At 44.8% G+C, this 16334-nt stretch overlaps 1 long non-coding RNA gene across 1 annotated transcript; it reads right to left on the bottom strand.

The window, feature by feature from the left end:
- Positions 1 to 2889: 2889 nt before the first annotated feature.
- Positions 2890 to 9279, bottom strand: LOC115458705. Its single transcript, XR_003940141.1, has 3 exons — positions 9235 to 9279; positions 7025 to 7070; positions 2890 to 3031 (listed from the first exon to the last, which is right to left on the bottom strand). It is a non-coding gene; the product is annotated as an uncharacterized LOC115458705 (long non-coding RNA).
- Positions 9280 to 16334: the final 7055 nt, after the last annotated feature.

The following is a 16334-nucleotide window of genomic DNA, read 5'->3' as shown; positions in this document are numbered from 1 at the left end:
TGTAGCAGTGATCCACCCCTAGGTATGCTATTGAGGTCAGCATCATCCTTGTGAAGTAGGAAGGAATCCTGTAGTCAGGACCTGCCCTCCTTTTTGGTAGAAATTCCATATGTCTTCCACTGCAAAGGACCAGTATCAAATATCAGTCAAACTAGTGCATAGCTGTTTGGTGGTTCTCAGGAGGGAAATTCTGAGCCAGACCTGGATTTCTGCAACCCTATCCAGGTACATTATGCCCAAAGTGCTGACTTCAATTGGTAGTTTCAGAGACTACAACTAGAACACTGTAGACTGGCCAAAAAGTGTCCCTCCTGAAGCTGGATAACTTGGCCGCTCTGCAGCAGTGGGCTGAGAACCAGGGAAGCCGGACCAAGTCATTTTCACTCTCCATTACCCAGGGGTGTGCTGGTAAATTTTTAACAACAGGCTCTTTCTCCGACGTAGCCAGCTCTGCAGTTGGAAGGGCCAGGGGTGGCCAGGGGCTGGAGGGGAGCAACACTTGCCTCTCTCTCCTCCCTCCCTTCGTGCGGGCACGCTAGGCATACCTTTGCTGGCAGCCAATAAATGGACTGCCACCACTCCCAACGTCTTGCTATCAGCAGCATGCTTGGAACTTCTCTCACATGCTCGAGAAGTCCCAGCCTGCTGCCCAGAGCTGGAAACAAGGAGCAGGGAGCAGCAGTAGTCTATTTACTTGGCTGGCAGGGCTCAGCATCCCCACCAGCAAAGTAAAAGATAATTCAGCATGGGGCCCAAGCCCACATTTTGGGAGCCAGTTGTTAAAGTAGCCATGGAGGGCCCTACTTTAACAACCGGCTCCCAAAATTCTTAAAAACTTAACAACCGGCTCTTGCGAGCCTGTGAGAGCCTGCTCCAGCACACCTCTGCCATTACCTCAAGTACACAAACCAGAGTTTCTAAGGGTGGACTTCCTGAAAGCATCAGATTTAAGGGCAATCCCCCGGATTCTATTAGCGCGCCTAGAGATCCGCACCGATTCTATAATAATGTGCGCAACTTAATTGGCTTATTAAGCTAATGAGCACCGATAACAGCACTTAAGCAATAATGAGCACTAATTGGCACTGATTAGAATTTAGGCGCACAACTCACTAAGAGTATTCTGTAACAAAGTGCACCAGACTACATACTGCACCACCACTGCTTTTGGCTCCTAGCCACTACTCATTTGCCTCCCCCCTTGTTCCTTCTCACCCTGTACTTCCCTCGCCCTTAATTGTCTTGTCTGTCTGTATTTTTAGATTGTAAGCTCTATTGAGCAGGGACTGTCTCTCTGTGTCAGGTGTTCAGCGCTGCGTGCGTCTGGTAGCACTATACAAATGCTAATAATAATAATAATAATAAAGACACCCTGACCAGTTCTGTTCACAACCCACCATACTTTAATTTCTTTTCATGGACTTGGTAATTTGTGCAGAGTTGAGCACCCCCAATCATTTAGATAAGTGACTCCTATGAGAGGAGGTGAAAATGGGGGAATGGGAAGCTGGATAGGTGGCAAGAAAGGGGCTGGATGGTAGGAGCAGTTGAGTGACATACCTCTATCATATCTCCACTCAGCCGTCTTTTCTGCAAGCTAATGTGTTTTTTCCATCTTCAGATTAACAGCAAACCTTGTTCTAGTTTCTCAACAGCTGGTATATTGGTAATCAAGTAGACTCTCTCTCTCTCTCTCTCATTGCTGACAGGCAGTAGCATAGTCAGGAACTTTTTACAAGGGCTGCATCTCCCCTGCCCCCTGTGCCATGCTGCTGCTGCCACCCCCATCTCCATCCCCACCCCTGTCTCTGTCTCCCACCCACTCGCCGCCTTAAAATCGTTTTGGCTTTGGTCTTCAACCGGGCAGCAGCACTCATACACGGCCTGTTCTGGGGCTTCCTCCTTGAATCGAGAAAGTCCTGGAGCAGGCTGCAGGCAGGCTATGAGTGCCGTAGTCACTGCCCGGGTGAAGACTGAGCCAAGAGGGCTTTAAGGAGTTGCGCACCTACCCTAAATCCGCCACTGCTGAGAGGTCCTCTCCCAGGCCTGCTTCGTTGAGGCTTCTTGACTCAGGCCTCTCTCTCTTGGAGACCTCTTGTCTTGAGGCCTCTCTGATCTATTCTACTTCAGGGCATTTAACCACCTCCCTGCCTAAGCTCTGCCCCTCTGACTCTGCAGATGTTAACTCCACCTACCCTAAGCTAAGGCGACACTCTCAGTCTCAGTTAGGGAGTGATCCTATGGGAATCCAGCCATGGAGCACCCACTACCTCACAAGGTGGTTAATAGAGTCTAATAAATGAATAAGTTGTGTTTTTTAAATCATATTGTATATGTTTTAAAGGATGTAACCCACCTAGATTTGCAGGCAGGCTAAGTTCACAAAATACATAAATAAATTAAATATACAGATGATATCTTATGTACTCTAGAAAGAAGCTCTTTTCTCCTGGGAAAAGAGAAGAAAGTAGGAGAACCAGGAATTTCACTGCTTTTACTTTATTGAGGAAGTGATACAAGGGACACCAGAATCATGAGAAGTGTCTAGAGAATGAGGTCCTTCGTGTGCCAGCAGAAAGGAAGGAAGATCCCTATACTAAACAGAAAGGAGCAGAGAGGCAGTGGCGTACCAAGGGGGGGTGGGGGCGGTCCACCCTGGGTGCACGCCGCTGCGGGGTGCCGCGGAACGCGCCTGTCGGCTCCGAGTTCGCTAACTTTGCTCGTTCGCTGCAGCTCCCTCTGCCCCGGAACAGGTTACTTCCTGTTCCAGAGCAGAGGGAGCTGCAGCGAACGAGCAAAGTTAGCGAACTTGGAGTCGACAGGCACGCGCCGTGGCACCCCCACCAGCGGCGTGCACCCGAGGGGACTGTCATTTTGCCGGGGGGGGGGAGGTGTCATTTCGCAGGGGGGGCCACATCGGCGATCCGCCACGGGTGTCATCCAGGCTAGGAACGCCACTGCAGAGAGGATTCAGCTGTCTTCAGTCATCCAATGAGAGGCTGTACAATTGTGGCAACAAACTCCTGCAACACTGAATAAGACCAATAAATACAGAAGAGAATCAATCTTTAACAGAAAAATAAAAGATTCATCTGATGGGATCACTGTAAGCAACATTAAACAGGGAGGTACTGTAAAGGCACCTCCAGGGCACATTAATTAGCTGCTCATTAGTTATGATTGCATCATGGAATTATCCAGATTACTGGAGAGTTCTAACTGTAGTATAAAAAGACTTTTATTGGCTGCTCATTAGCTGTGACTGAAGGATTCTGATTGGCTGCTCATTAGCTGTGAATGTACCTGTTTATTAACATTTAATGCATTATTTATTTATTGCCTTTTTGAATAAATTCACCCAAGGCACTGTACAGCAAGAATAACCTGGATGGGAAAATTAGGTTCTTACCTTGGTAATTTTCTTTCCTTTAGTCACAGCAGATGAATCCATTACGAATGGGTTGTGTCCACCTACCAGCAGGGGGAGATAGAGAACACTGAAAACCATAGTGCCTCCTGGACGGCTAGCTCCATCTGCCTCTCAGTATTTGAAGCTTCCAAAGCAGTGTTAAACCGCAAAGTAGCATAACTTGAACTTTCCTCACAGCGAACGAACGCCCCAGAACAGGAGCAATAACACAAAGGAGGGACGAACTCAACCTCCTGTAGTAGAACAGAACTCATGAATTGCTTTTAATTCCAAACGATTGATGGACCACTTCGATTCTTTGAGTGTCCACAGACCCTGGGCATTCCTCTCCTGGCAATGAGCTCCCCAGTCCTTCAGGCTGGCATCGGTTACCACCAGGCACCAGTCAGGGAGCGCTAACGGCATTCCTCGCCGCAGCTTGCTGTCTGAGAGCCACCACTCCATGCTGAGTCGGGCCGCAGGGAGCCAACTGAGTCTGCACTGATAATCCAGGGAAATGGGAGACCAATGTTGTAGCAGGGAACACTACAGCGGTCTCATGTGTGCTCTCGCCCAAGGCACCACTTCTAGGGTGGCCATCATCAACCCCAAGAGCTGGACAATGTTCCAAGCTCACGGGCAAGGCATCCTCAGGAGCAGATGGACCTGGGTCTGAAGCTTGCACCTCCTTTGCTCGGGTAAAAAAACCAACCCCGAGGCCGTGTCGAACCGAACCCCCAAATACTCTAGAGATTGAGAGGGGGTCAGGTGACTTTTGGGTATATTGACGACCCAGCCCAGAGATTGCAGTACTGAGACCACTCTGGCTGTTACATGATGACTCCTGCAGAGTCCGCTCTGATGAACTAGTTGTCTAGGTATGGGTGAACCCGGATACCCTCTCGCCTGAGAAAGGCAGCTACTACCACCATTACCCTGGAAAAGGTTCAGGGAGCTGTGGTGAGGCCAAAAGGCAAGGCCCGAAACTGGAAATGTTTTCCCAACACCGCAAACCGGAGGAACCGTTGGTGCGGGGGCCATATAGGAATGTACAAGTAAGCTGCGTGGGAAAGGCAGAGACAGGGCAAACCTATATGCCTGCATCCACATAGGGGGAAGGGTAAGGCGGGGAAAGGGCTAACCTATGTGCCTTTAAAGTGAAGCTGCAATAGCCACAACACCCCTGCTACAACTGGCAAAAGCACAGGAGCCACCCCAGGCAGATTCCCTGCTGGGAGATAGAGAATACTGAGAGGCAGATGGAGCTAGCCGTCCGGGAGGCACTATGGTTTTCAGTGTTCTCTATCTCCCCCTGCTGGTAGGTGGACACAACCCATTCGTAATGGATTCATTTGCTGCTGATGACAAGGAAAGAGGAGATAAGCAATTACAGCAGTAAAAAATGTTTGAAGAGCTGCACTTTATAGCATACTGTGGGGCTCATTTTCAAAGCACTTAAAGTTCCATAGGTTACTGAGTAACTTTGTCGTGTAAGTGCTTTGAAAATACGTCTCTTAGTCATTTACAATGCCAGCACAATACAGATTAAAACATCTTAGACAGCAAAGGAGGTAAGCGGCGGTTGACATAGAGACAGAAGAAAGAGTAACTGAAGCTTAGATAGAAGATAAGGGTGATTAATTTACACAAAATCTGCACGTGGATTTATAAAAGGTGCCCTGTAGTAAACAAGTCCTGCTACAGTATGTGCAGTTGGTGTCAGTCCTTGTGTGTTTGACTAGCTAGTTAGGTTCTGCTTGCGTTTAAAGGCTTAGAGAAGAACCAAGCTTTCATCTGCTTCCTGAAGCAGACATAACCTTGCATTAAGTGAATCCTTTCTGAGGGGGCTGGTTGTTTGGTGCATCCTTTGGAGAGTAACATAGTAGATGATGGCAGAAAAAGACCTGCATGGTCCATCCAGTCTGCCCAACAAATAAACTCATATGTGCTACTTTTTGTGTATACCCTACTTTGATTTGTACCTGTCCTCTTCAGGGCACAGACCGTATAGGTTCAGGTCTCTCCTGAATCCTCCCACTTGGTGTACATGGGGTTGGCACTGAACCACAGGACTGACCCAAACTGCAAAATGTTACAGGTGGAACTGGGAGGCTCATGGAACAGAATTATCACATCCTGTCAATGCTGAAGTAAGATTTCTGTAAAATTATTCCAGAGGTCAGTGGTGGGGAAGAATTGAGAGGAGGAGGGGGAAGCAAATGTTGGTTTATAAATGTGATCAACCCAAAGTAGTAGAAAACAAAGGAAAAGAATATCATTGGGCAGACTGGAAGGGTCAGTTGGTTTGTATTTGATGTTTGTTACTCTTTCAGCACAAAGTGGAGGAGTGGCCTAGTGGTTAGGGTGGTGGACTTTGGTACTGAGGAACTGAGTTCGATTCCCACTTCAGGCACAGGCCGCTCCTTGTGACTCTGGGAAAATCACTTAACTCTCCATTGCCCCATGTAAGCCACAATGACCCTGCCATGGGTGGGAAAGCGCAGGGTACAAATGTAACAACAAAAAAGATTAGTCATTTTGATTGCAGGCTGTTAATGTCCAGTGATGTGAAAAGTATTGACCCCCCTCTTGATTTCCCCTGAATGGATTCTGAGCTTAAACGTAATAAAAAAAAGAGTAAGATGATACCTATATTATTGGACAATCTTAATACAATTTTCTGTAATATTAGACAAAGGAAACCTGAGTAAACATATAACACTAAGGTCATTTTTATCACAGACACAAAAATGGATTTTTTCTATTTTTTTGCACTAATGGCCATTTTTTAAAATTACACATGACCCATTTTATACGCAATAAGGGCTCCTGCTTCATCTGTGCACCAACCAGTTAGCATGTTATGGTTAGTGCAGGAATTCCCATTCCCCCCCCCCCCCACACACCAAAAAGAAACTTTGTTTTAGCTTGCACAGATTTCAGAGTTACGGCAGGACGCTTGAGTGCATCTCATAGTACTCCATGTTTTGCTGTATTAGGCACATGTTAGTGTCTAAAACAACATCGTAATCAAAGGACCTCACAGTTTTTAAGGAGCTCCCTACCTGCGTATCTTGATATTAAACTTGGACCCCTGAGACAGGTGCTGGTCTGGTCTTAATAAAGGACTGCTGTTGTCTCGGTCTTGAAGGCCCAGTTGTGCTTTTTTCTTCTGTATGCTTTTTGTGTATACTGTTTTCTATCCAGAGTAGTACCCATATGAAAAAGTATCTGCTTGCCACGTGCCAACTGGGCTCTACCACCGGGCTCCCTTGGGAGTTCCCGCCCCCATCTCCTGCAGGAGGAGGAAAGGGCTCCCCCAGGAAATGGCAGCACTGCAAGTGTTTAACTTACCACATGGCCATTTCCTTCTGGAAAAAAAAAACCCTTCTACCGGGCGGCAATAAAAGGGGACCGGACACCACTACAGGGCCCCTTTTACCACTGCTTGGTAAACTTAGTTAGTCAATCAACCTGTTGAGCAAATTTTAATGATAATTAGATTCAACTGATTGAACACAGCCAGGCTTGATTTCAGCCTGAAATCCATATGCATGAGATTATTCATTCTGATTATAAACTATTAATGTATCTAAAATATGAAGCAGATTTTACCTTTAACTAGCTGCTTGATGAAATCGGAAAGGATATGTGAGTCGCCCTAGAGGAGAAAACAGAAACTTGGGTAAGAAAGGAAATATTTCTGAGACAGTAACACAATGATAGATCTGGCAATAGATGTTAAGAACCTTCTAAAGGAAGGAATGAAAACAGTCATAATAGAGAAGAGATTCTCATGGGAAGGTCACAGATTAGAAAAGTCATTTTATAGAGACCAGGAGACAATCTTAGAAAATGCAGGGATACATTGCAACTCTCCCTCCCTCTGCCCAAACGATGCCCCTGGGGCACCTATGTAAAGATCACGACATTGATCTGGACTACAGCAGAGGGGCACCTACATAGAGGCGTCTTGTTATAGAAATTCCCACGTTACACTCTATACACAAGTCGTCATTTTGTATTCTAACCCTTCACTCTAGAAGTCCATTCTGAAATACCCTCACTTGGAAATTTCCTACCCAAGATTCAATTCAGGGCATAAGGCCTATATTTTTCATAAAAATATATCAAAATCTGCACTTTCCTTACACTAGAATGACTCAAAAAATCAGTATATTGTGCTTAGATAATATTAAGGAGGAAAAAGAGCCTCACAGAGCTCCTAGACAATATATCTGTCTACTGGAGCTAAAACGGATCTTATATAGATCCTCTGTTCATCATTGGCTCTGAAAAAACCTCCAAAGAAATTTTATACTATTTCAACCACAGTGACAAATATAGTGGTTCCTTACTATTGTTACTTAACAAAATGTTGGAACTGATTGTTGTATCACAAAATATTAGACTAAAGTGTAAAATGAACACTTATCTATAGCATGGGAAGACTTCAATCTCTCTTTCTTAGAAGGCTTCAATCTTTCTTTCTTAAGGCGCTCCAAGCCAACGTGGCCAGCGTTTCGTAAAAAACTGCTTCAGGGCTTAGAGAGCGCTCATTTTCTGAAAAAAAGAAGAAAAAGACGAAAAAGACATTCTTATTATTCATCGCTGTGGTAGCAAAACAATATTCAACCGATTTAATCAAACTTGCCCGCTCACATGAAAGCCGCTATAGCGGTGGTGTCCTGCATTCAGCATTACGATTGCTTCAAAATGGCTCCGTTTTATATTTAATGACGTCAGACGCTATGCCGCGGAGCAGCCTATCACTAGATGGCAGTACTAAAAGATGTTTAAAGGTGTACCGCCAATCGTAACAGTTTTAAAAGAAATGGCACCATTCAACCTTAGAATTAAGCCCTCCTGGTTCTTTCTTCTTTTTTTCAGAAAATGAGCGCTCTCTAAGCCCTGAAGCAGTTTTTTACGAAACGCTGGCCACGTTGGCTTGGAGCGCCTTAAGAAAGAAAGATTGAAGCCTTCTAAGAAAGAGAGATTGAAGTCTTCCCATGCTATAGATAAGTGTTCATTTTACACTTTAGTCTAATATTTTGTGATACAACAATCAGTTCCAACATTTTGTTAAGTAACAATAGTAAGGAACCACTATATTTGTCACTGTGGTTGAAATAGTATAAAATTTCTTTGGAGGTTTTTTCAGAGCCAATGATGAACAGAGGATCTATATAAGATCCGTTTTAGCTCCAGTAGACAGATATATTGTCTAGGAGCTCTGTGAGGCTCTTTTTCCTCCTTAATATTATCTAAGCACAATATACTGATTTTTTGAGTCATTCTAGTGTAAGGAAAGTGCAGATTTTGATATATTTTTTTGAGATAAACTTTCCCCACCTTGTATATGTTTTTTAGTGGATTCTATATTTTTCATAGCCATTTTAACTTGATCAGTTACATGTGGCATGTGGGGGGCTGATTCAAGGCTTAGTCTGCATTCATTTTCTTTTGTCTTATTTTTCCTCTATGCCACTGCCTATTTTTAGTATTGTAAACTGCTGTCTTGTAACCACAAAGGGTGGTATGTTAAAAGATGTCAAACACACACATTATTATTATTTACAATATATAAAATTAATCTTTTTTTTATTTGTGCCCTGCGCTTTCCCACTCATAGCTGGCTCAATGTGGCTTAGGTATTTATTTGTACCTGGGACAATGGAGGGTTAAGTGACTTGCCCAGAGTCACAAGGAGCTGCCTGTGCCTGCAGTGGGAATCGAACCCAGTTCCCCAGGACCAAAGTCCACCGCTTTAACCACTAGGCCACTCCTCTTGTGCTTGTTTTATGAAACTTCTAAATTAGTTTTACCAGATCAGCCTTCATTTCAGCTTCAGTCAATTTAAGAAGGTTTTTCTGAATAAAGCAAAAAAAAAAGGAAAGAAAAAATTAAATCTCCTGCAAGCCCAGTGGCTTAGGGCCAGTGCTGTGCAAAGTGCAAACCTATGTGACAATTTAATGGGCAACAGAAAACCTTTTTGATTGGGAGACAGCAATCTCTGCCCCGTCACCCAAGTTTCCTAGTTGCTAATATTGTGTGGGCCTATGGGTCCCCAGCTTGACCTCCACACTTCCATGTTGGGTCTTATGGCCCTTGCAGATCACCAATGTGGCCGCGCAGACTTCTGCTTCTGTATGTGCAGGACGTCAGACTCACAGAAACAGAAGCCTGCGCAGCCTTCTACATGGAATGTTGCTAGTGGAATAGCAACATTCCATGTAGAATCTCCAATAGTAGCAACATTCCATGTAGAAGTCGGCCCTTGCAGATCACCAATGTGGCCGCGCAGGCTTCTGCTTCTGTGAAACAGAAACAGAAGCCTGCGCAGCCTTCTACATGGAATGTTACTAGTGGAATAGCAACATTCCATGTAGAATCTCCAATAGTAGCAACATTCCAAGTAGAATCTCCAATAGTAGCAACATTCCATGTAGAATCTCCAATAGTATCTATTTTATTTTTGTTACATTTGTACCCCGTGCTTTCCAACTCATGGCAGGCTCAATGCGGCTTACATGGGGCAATGGAGGGTTAAGTGACTTGCCCAGAGTCACAAGGAGCTGCCTGCCTGTGCCTCCTTTATGAAGAAAATTTGTAAATCACAAATACAGAACAGGAAGAGTAAACTCCTCCCACCATAAAATCCAAGAATGTATGAAGAAGTCTCACTAACCCTCAAATTCTTATTTTTATATTTGCAGCACCTGAAGTAGGAATGAAACCTTCAACCTCTTCCAGTATATCATCCCATTACAATCACTCTTTACAAATGTTAGAAGATATTGTCCAGTCCCAAAATTCCTGATCATCTCTCCCTCACATACTTAGGGAATGGATTCCACTCCTTCATAACATCCTGGTGTTTAAATTTAAACACAAAATGTAACAAGTTCCATGGAGACCCCCTCCCCAGATAATTGTAGCCAGTTCTCAACATGAGGTTTACCCTGAAATTTACAGTGCTAAGTCCTGTTTTGTCTAGCAGCTGCAAGCAGGGCCGGTTTTAGACATGGTGGGGCCCAGGGCAGAAATTAAGGAGGGGGCCCCTGATCCCTTCTCCTCCGGGACGGTGTAAAAGCCAGATCTGCGGGATCCCCGGGATCTTCCAGATCCACGTACGACCTTTGTTTTGACGGCTGCTGCTGCTTCCAGTATGCAGCAATCACCAGCCGTAAACCAGCACTGCGATTCTGTATTCCCCTCTTTCCGTGGCAAATCTTCAAGGAGGTGTAATAGACTGGAGTGGAAGTGAGCCTATGTAGTCCTTTGGTAAGTCCCCCTCCTGACACTGCAGAAAAACACTGCAACTGGTAGCATTGTATGAGTTACAGAGCCATTCACCACTGCTTGTGTTGCAGAGCCATTGGGGGTTGTCAGAACTGTAGTAATGGCTAATTACTCAAACTGCACTCAAAATTTTGATTTGTAACCAGACTAAATATTACGTAACCCTGAACTTGGCACTGTTGTTGGATATTAGGGAATATATTGGATACTGTACTGACATCTTGATTTTAGGGTGTGAGCTGTTAGGAAGGAGTTGGAGGGAGAAAGATAGTTGCCCTTTTTTCTGTCGGTGTTTTAAAGCTTGCATCTTTGCCCTCATGGTTACCTAAACTTTTAAGCCCTGCCACTGGCCGGGAGCTGCAGCGATTGTCTTACGTAGGGGCTTTCTTCAGCCTCTCTGTCTTTGCAGAAGATGATGTAAGTAACAAAACCTCCCCTCGATGTTATAAGTGACAGAGAAGGACTTGGGCTCACATCACTCTCTTTCTATTTTCAGACTAAAGTAGTGGAAAAATATTTTTCTGGACCAGCTATTAAAACACCCGAGTTGTTAGCCAGTCCTTGCAGCATTACCTGGAATCAGCCCGGGTAGATGCTCTAGAGATGAGCAAAAAAATAAATTATTTAACCTAGGAACTTATTTTGAAGACCTTCCATGTGTTTCATGTGTGTGTATATTGACCTCTTTTCTGGCTTGAAGTGAATGTAATGCCTGATCAAATGCATTCCATCATGTTTCTTTTTTATTTTTATGTTGGATTCTTTATAGACATTTTTAACCAGAACCGAAATAATTATAGCATCTCATAATAACAACCCAAAACATCCTCCCTTCCCCTGAATCCTACTTTTACTCATTCCCCCCGTAACTCCTCATGCACAACTTTGTGCAAAAACACACTCAGAACCTTACTGTACCATAAATATTACACTGGACCTACCTCCCAGAAATGCTAAAAGATCTGCCCGCACATTTCTTAATCTGCACTTCCCCAGCTGTAAAGGATTAAAATACAGACTAACACATGCGTCCAGCTTTTCCCACATGAGCACACAGCTGTGGAATGCACTACCAACAAACTTGAAAATAATCAGCAAAATAACTAATTTTCGTAAATCTCTGAAAATATATCTCTTCAACAAGGCCTACCACGAGAATCCTTAGCTTAATTATAACACTCCAACACACTCCACCCTTATTTGGAAAGTCTTCTTTCTATAACTGTTGCTTAGTTCTTTTATGTCAGCCTTAATCTTTTTGTAACACCAATTGTATCTTTTACCCTGGAATGACATTGCCAAAACAGGTCTTTGTAAGCCACATTGAGCCTGCAAATAGGTGGGAAAATGTGGGATACAAGTGCAATAAATAAATAAAAAATAAATACAAGAGGGGACATGGGATACGTTTATCTGGTCCACAGGAGACAGTATGACTATAAAGTTGAAGCCGGTCCCCCAACAGCAGCCATCTCCGTTTGTCAAAAGCAATAGCAAAGTAGATTTGCATTTATTTGGGCCTTCCAATCCAAATAGACCAGTATCCTGCTGTATGTGGCCCTTCTGATCCAAATAGACTAAGATCCTGGTGTATTTGGCTCTTCTGAGCCAAATATATCAGGATCCTGGTGTTTGTGGCCCGTACGATCACAAATAGACCAGGATCTGGCAGTATGCGGCCCTGCAGATCAAAAATACACCAGCATCTTGATGTATGCCGCCCTTCTGATTCCCAAATACACCAGGATCCTGGTGTATTTGGCCCTTCTGAGCCAAATATATCAGGATCCCTGGTGTTTGTGGCCCTTGAGATCGCAAATAGACCAGGAACCGGCAGTATGTGGCCCTGCAGATCAAAAATACACCAGGATCTTGATGTATGCCGCCCTTTTGATCCCAAATACACCAGCATCCTGGTGTATTTGGCCCTTCTGAGCCAAATATATCAGGATCCTGGTGTTTGTGGCCCTTGAGATCGCAAATAGACCAGGATCCGGCAGTATGCGGCCCTGCAGATCACAAATACACCAGGTTCTTGATGTATGCCGCCCACCTCATCCCAAATACACCAGGATCCGGTGTATTTGGCCCTTCTGAGCCAAATATATCAGGATCCTGGTGTTTGTGGCCCTTGAGATCGCAAATAGCCCAGGATCCGGCAGTATGCAGCCCTGCAGATCACAAATACACCAGGTTCTTGATGTATGCCGCCCACCTCATCCCAAATACACCAGGATCCTGTGTATTTGGCCCTTCTGAGCCAAATATATCAGGATTCTGGTGTTTGTGGCCCTTGAGATTGCAAATAGACCAGGATCCGGCAATATGCGGCCCTGCAGATCAAAAATACACCAGGATCCTGGTGTATTTGGCCCTTCTGATCCAAATAGACCAAGATCCTGGTGTATTTGGCTCTTCTGAGAGAAATATATCAGGATCCTGGTGTTTGTGGCCCGTACGATCACAAATAGACCAGGATCCGGCAGTATGTGGCCTTGCAGATCAAAAATACACCAGGATCTTGATGTATGCCGCCCTTCTGATCCCAAATACACCAGGATGCTGGTGTATTTGGCCCTTCTGAGCCAAATACATCAGGATCCTGGTGTTTGTGGCCCTTGAGATTGCAAATAGACCAGGATCCGGCAGTATGGAGCCCTGCAGATCGAAAATACACCAGGATCTTGATGTATGCTGCCCTTCTGATCCCAAATACACCAGGATCCTGGTGTATGTGGCCCTTCTGAGCCAAATATATCAGGATCCTGGTGTTTGTGGCCCTTGAGATCGCAAATAGACCAGGATCCGGCAGTATGTGGCCCTGCAGATCAAACATACACCAGGTTCTTGATGTATGCTGCCCTTCTGATCCCAAATACACCAGGATCCTGGGTATTTGGCCCATCTGAGCCAAATATATCAGGATCCTGGCGTTTGTGGCCCTTGAGATCGAAAATAGAGCAGGATCCAACAGTATGCAGCCCTGCAGATCAAAATTACACTAGGATCTTGATGTATGCTGCCCTTCTGTGTATTTGGCCCTTCTGAGCCAAATACATCAGGATCCTGGTGTTTGTGGCCCTTGAGATTGCAAATAGACCAGGATCCGGCAGTATGGAGCCCTGCAGATCAAAAATACACCAGGATCTTGATGTATGCTGCCCTTCTGATCCCAAATACACCAGGATCCTGGTGTATTTGGCCCTTCTGAGCCAAATATATCAGGATCTTGGTGTTTGTGGCCCTTGAGATCGCAAATAGACCAGGATCCGGCAGTATGTGGCCCTGCAGATCAAACATACACCAGGTTCTTGATGTATGCTGCCCTTCTGATCCCAAATACACCAGGATCCTGGGTATTTGGCCCTTCTGAGCCAAATATATCAGGATCCTGGCGTTTGTGGCCCTTGAGATCGAAAATAGAGCAGGATCCAGCAGTATGCAGCCCTGCAGATCAAAATTACACTAGGATCTTGATGTATGCTGCCCTTCTGTGTATTTGGCCCTTCTGAGCCAAATATTTCAGGATCCTGGTGTTTGTGGCCCTTGAGATCGAAAATAGACCAGGATCCGGCAGCATGCGGCCCTGGAGATCAAAAATACACCAGGATCCTGGTGTATTTGGCAACAGAAGGGCCGCATACATCAAGATCCTAGTCTATTTTTGATCAGAAGGGCCGCATACTGCAGGATCCTGGTCTATTTTCGATTTCAAGGGCCACATACAGCAGGATCCTGATATATTTGGCCCTTCTGATCAAAAATAGAAAAATGTTCTCCGATTCGTTTTAAATTTACTACATTGTAGATTTATCGCATGCCCCCTAGTCCTAGTATTTTTGGAAAGCGTGAACAGACGCTTCACATCTACCTGTTCAACTCCACTCATTATTTTATAGACCTCTACAATGCAGAGGCAGCAACGAATAGGTTTGCTTGCTTTATTTTGTGTGAATGGCAATGACGACTGCGCGGGAGAGTGGAATTGTAGGAGTGGACAACTGGGATGTAGCAACTACTGGACAGCCAAGATTACTTATGAACTTTTATCCTGTTTGTGGCATGTTCCACATGTGACAATTATTGGACTTTGGACTTTTACATTTGTCACTATTGCACTAATGGGATTTTCTATCTGAACTTTGTATGCATATTTGCACTTTTGCCTTATGCCAATACCTCAGGTTTATAATGAGCATACTAAATGTGTGTAGTTTGGAGTGGTTTACCTTTTTACTAGCATTACTTGTCCATTAACCAGTATTCAGATAACAGATTTCAGTGGTCAGCAATTTCGAGAGGCAGCAGGTTCTGCCAATGCAGTCTCGTGATCTACACATAGAGGCTGTATTGTGTGAAGGTGCTGAAACACTGCAATAAGTTACATTTTCTTGCAAAGTAACAATTTCTATGAAAGCTATGAACTGACGTATCTTTTCTCTGTGAGAACTACAGAACTACTAATGTATTGCGCATGTGCATGTACTGCGCATGTGTATGTGTGACGTATGGTGTGTTTTATGCGCATGATCACTAATTTGTATAAGACCGAATGTCAGATGACGCCCAGGAGGCAGTGTCCTGAGACTAAACTCAGTACTGTCCATTGCTAGCAATAAAGGTGTCCTGCTTTCGGAATCATTTGCCTCTTGTCTCCTGATTTACTAGCCGAGGGCCTGTTTCAGAAATAGAGATGAACCAAATTGGCTTCCTTGGTTACAGTGGACTAGATAGGCTCATTTGTACTCCTGGCTATTAAATCCCCTTGCAGCAGCACATAGGTTTGCTTGCTGTGATTTGAGTGTATGGGAATGACGGCTGTGAAGGGGAGTGGAGGAAACCGAGTTTAACCTAATTGACTTCCTATCTTACAGTGGACTAGACAGTCTCACTTCCACTCGTGTAGAACTTCATTTGTTATATCAATTTTTCACTCTCAAAGGGTTCAGTTAAATTGTCCATGTAACTCTCTAATAAGATTATATCTGAAACAAAATTATTTACTGCCACCGTTAGGTCCCGAAGCGCCTTCCAGATGATATTCAATGTAACCTCCACGGGAGCCAAAAACTCCAAGCTGATTTCTCTTAGGTGTTTAGGAGTGGTTCCGCCAATTCGGGTTGTGCTGTAAACGTCCTCCGTTTCAGCATATGCCTCTAACTCACTCCTCCACTCCTTTGGACATGGTGGTTGAATAATTCGGGAGCGATGGGAGTTGTTTTTTCCAGGTCCAAGAGCATCAACACTCCTTCGCCGGCGCTAATCAAAGGACTCGCCAACCCTTTCATCTGTGGGCAGTTCGTCGCGCAGCGGTCCCGCACTTGCTGCTCAGGGGACAAAACGCTGGCCATCGGCGGCTGACTACCGGTTGTCCCCTTCCTCTCAGTTAAGGTAACTGCAATTGCAGAGAGGAAATTTACGTAGAAAAGACAAAATTTCAGAGGGCAGCTAGGCCGTTGGGCATACGAACTACAGGTCGCCATCTTATCACTCTCCAAGCTTGGGACACTCTTTGTCTGGTTTCCCCTCAGGCCTGTCTGATATGGGTAACCCTTCAGCATAGCCCTCTCAGTCATTGAAACACAGAAGCCACTCCACCACTACAAGGTGGTGTCCCTTCGGA

Source organism: Microcaecilia unicolor, unplaced genomic scaffold (genome assembly GCF_901765095.1).
Source record: "Microcaecilia unicolor unplaced genomic scaffold, aMicUni1.1, whole genome shotgun sequence".
Classification (NCBI taxonomy): Eukaryota; Metazoa; Chordata; class Amphibia; order Gymnophiona; family Siphonopidae; genus Microcaecilia; species Microcaecilia unicolor.
This window is presented reverse-complemented; position numbering and strand designations above follow the sequence as displayed.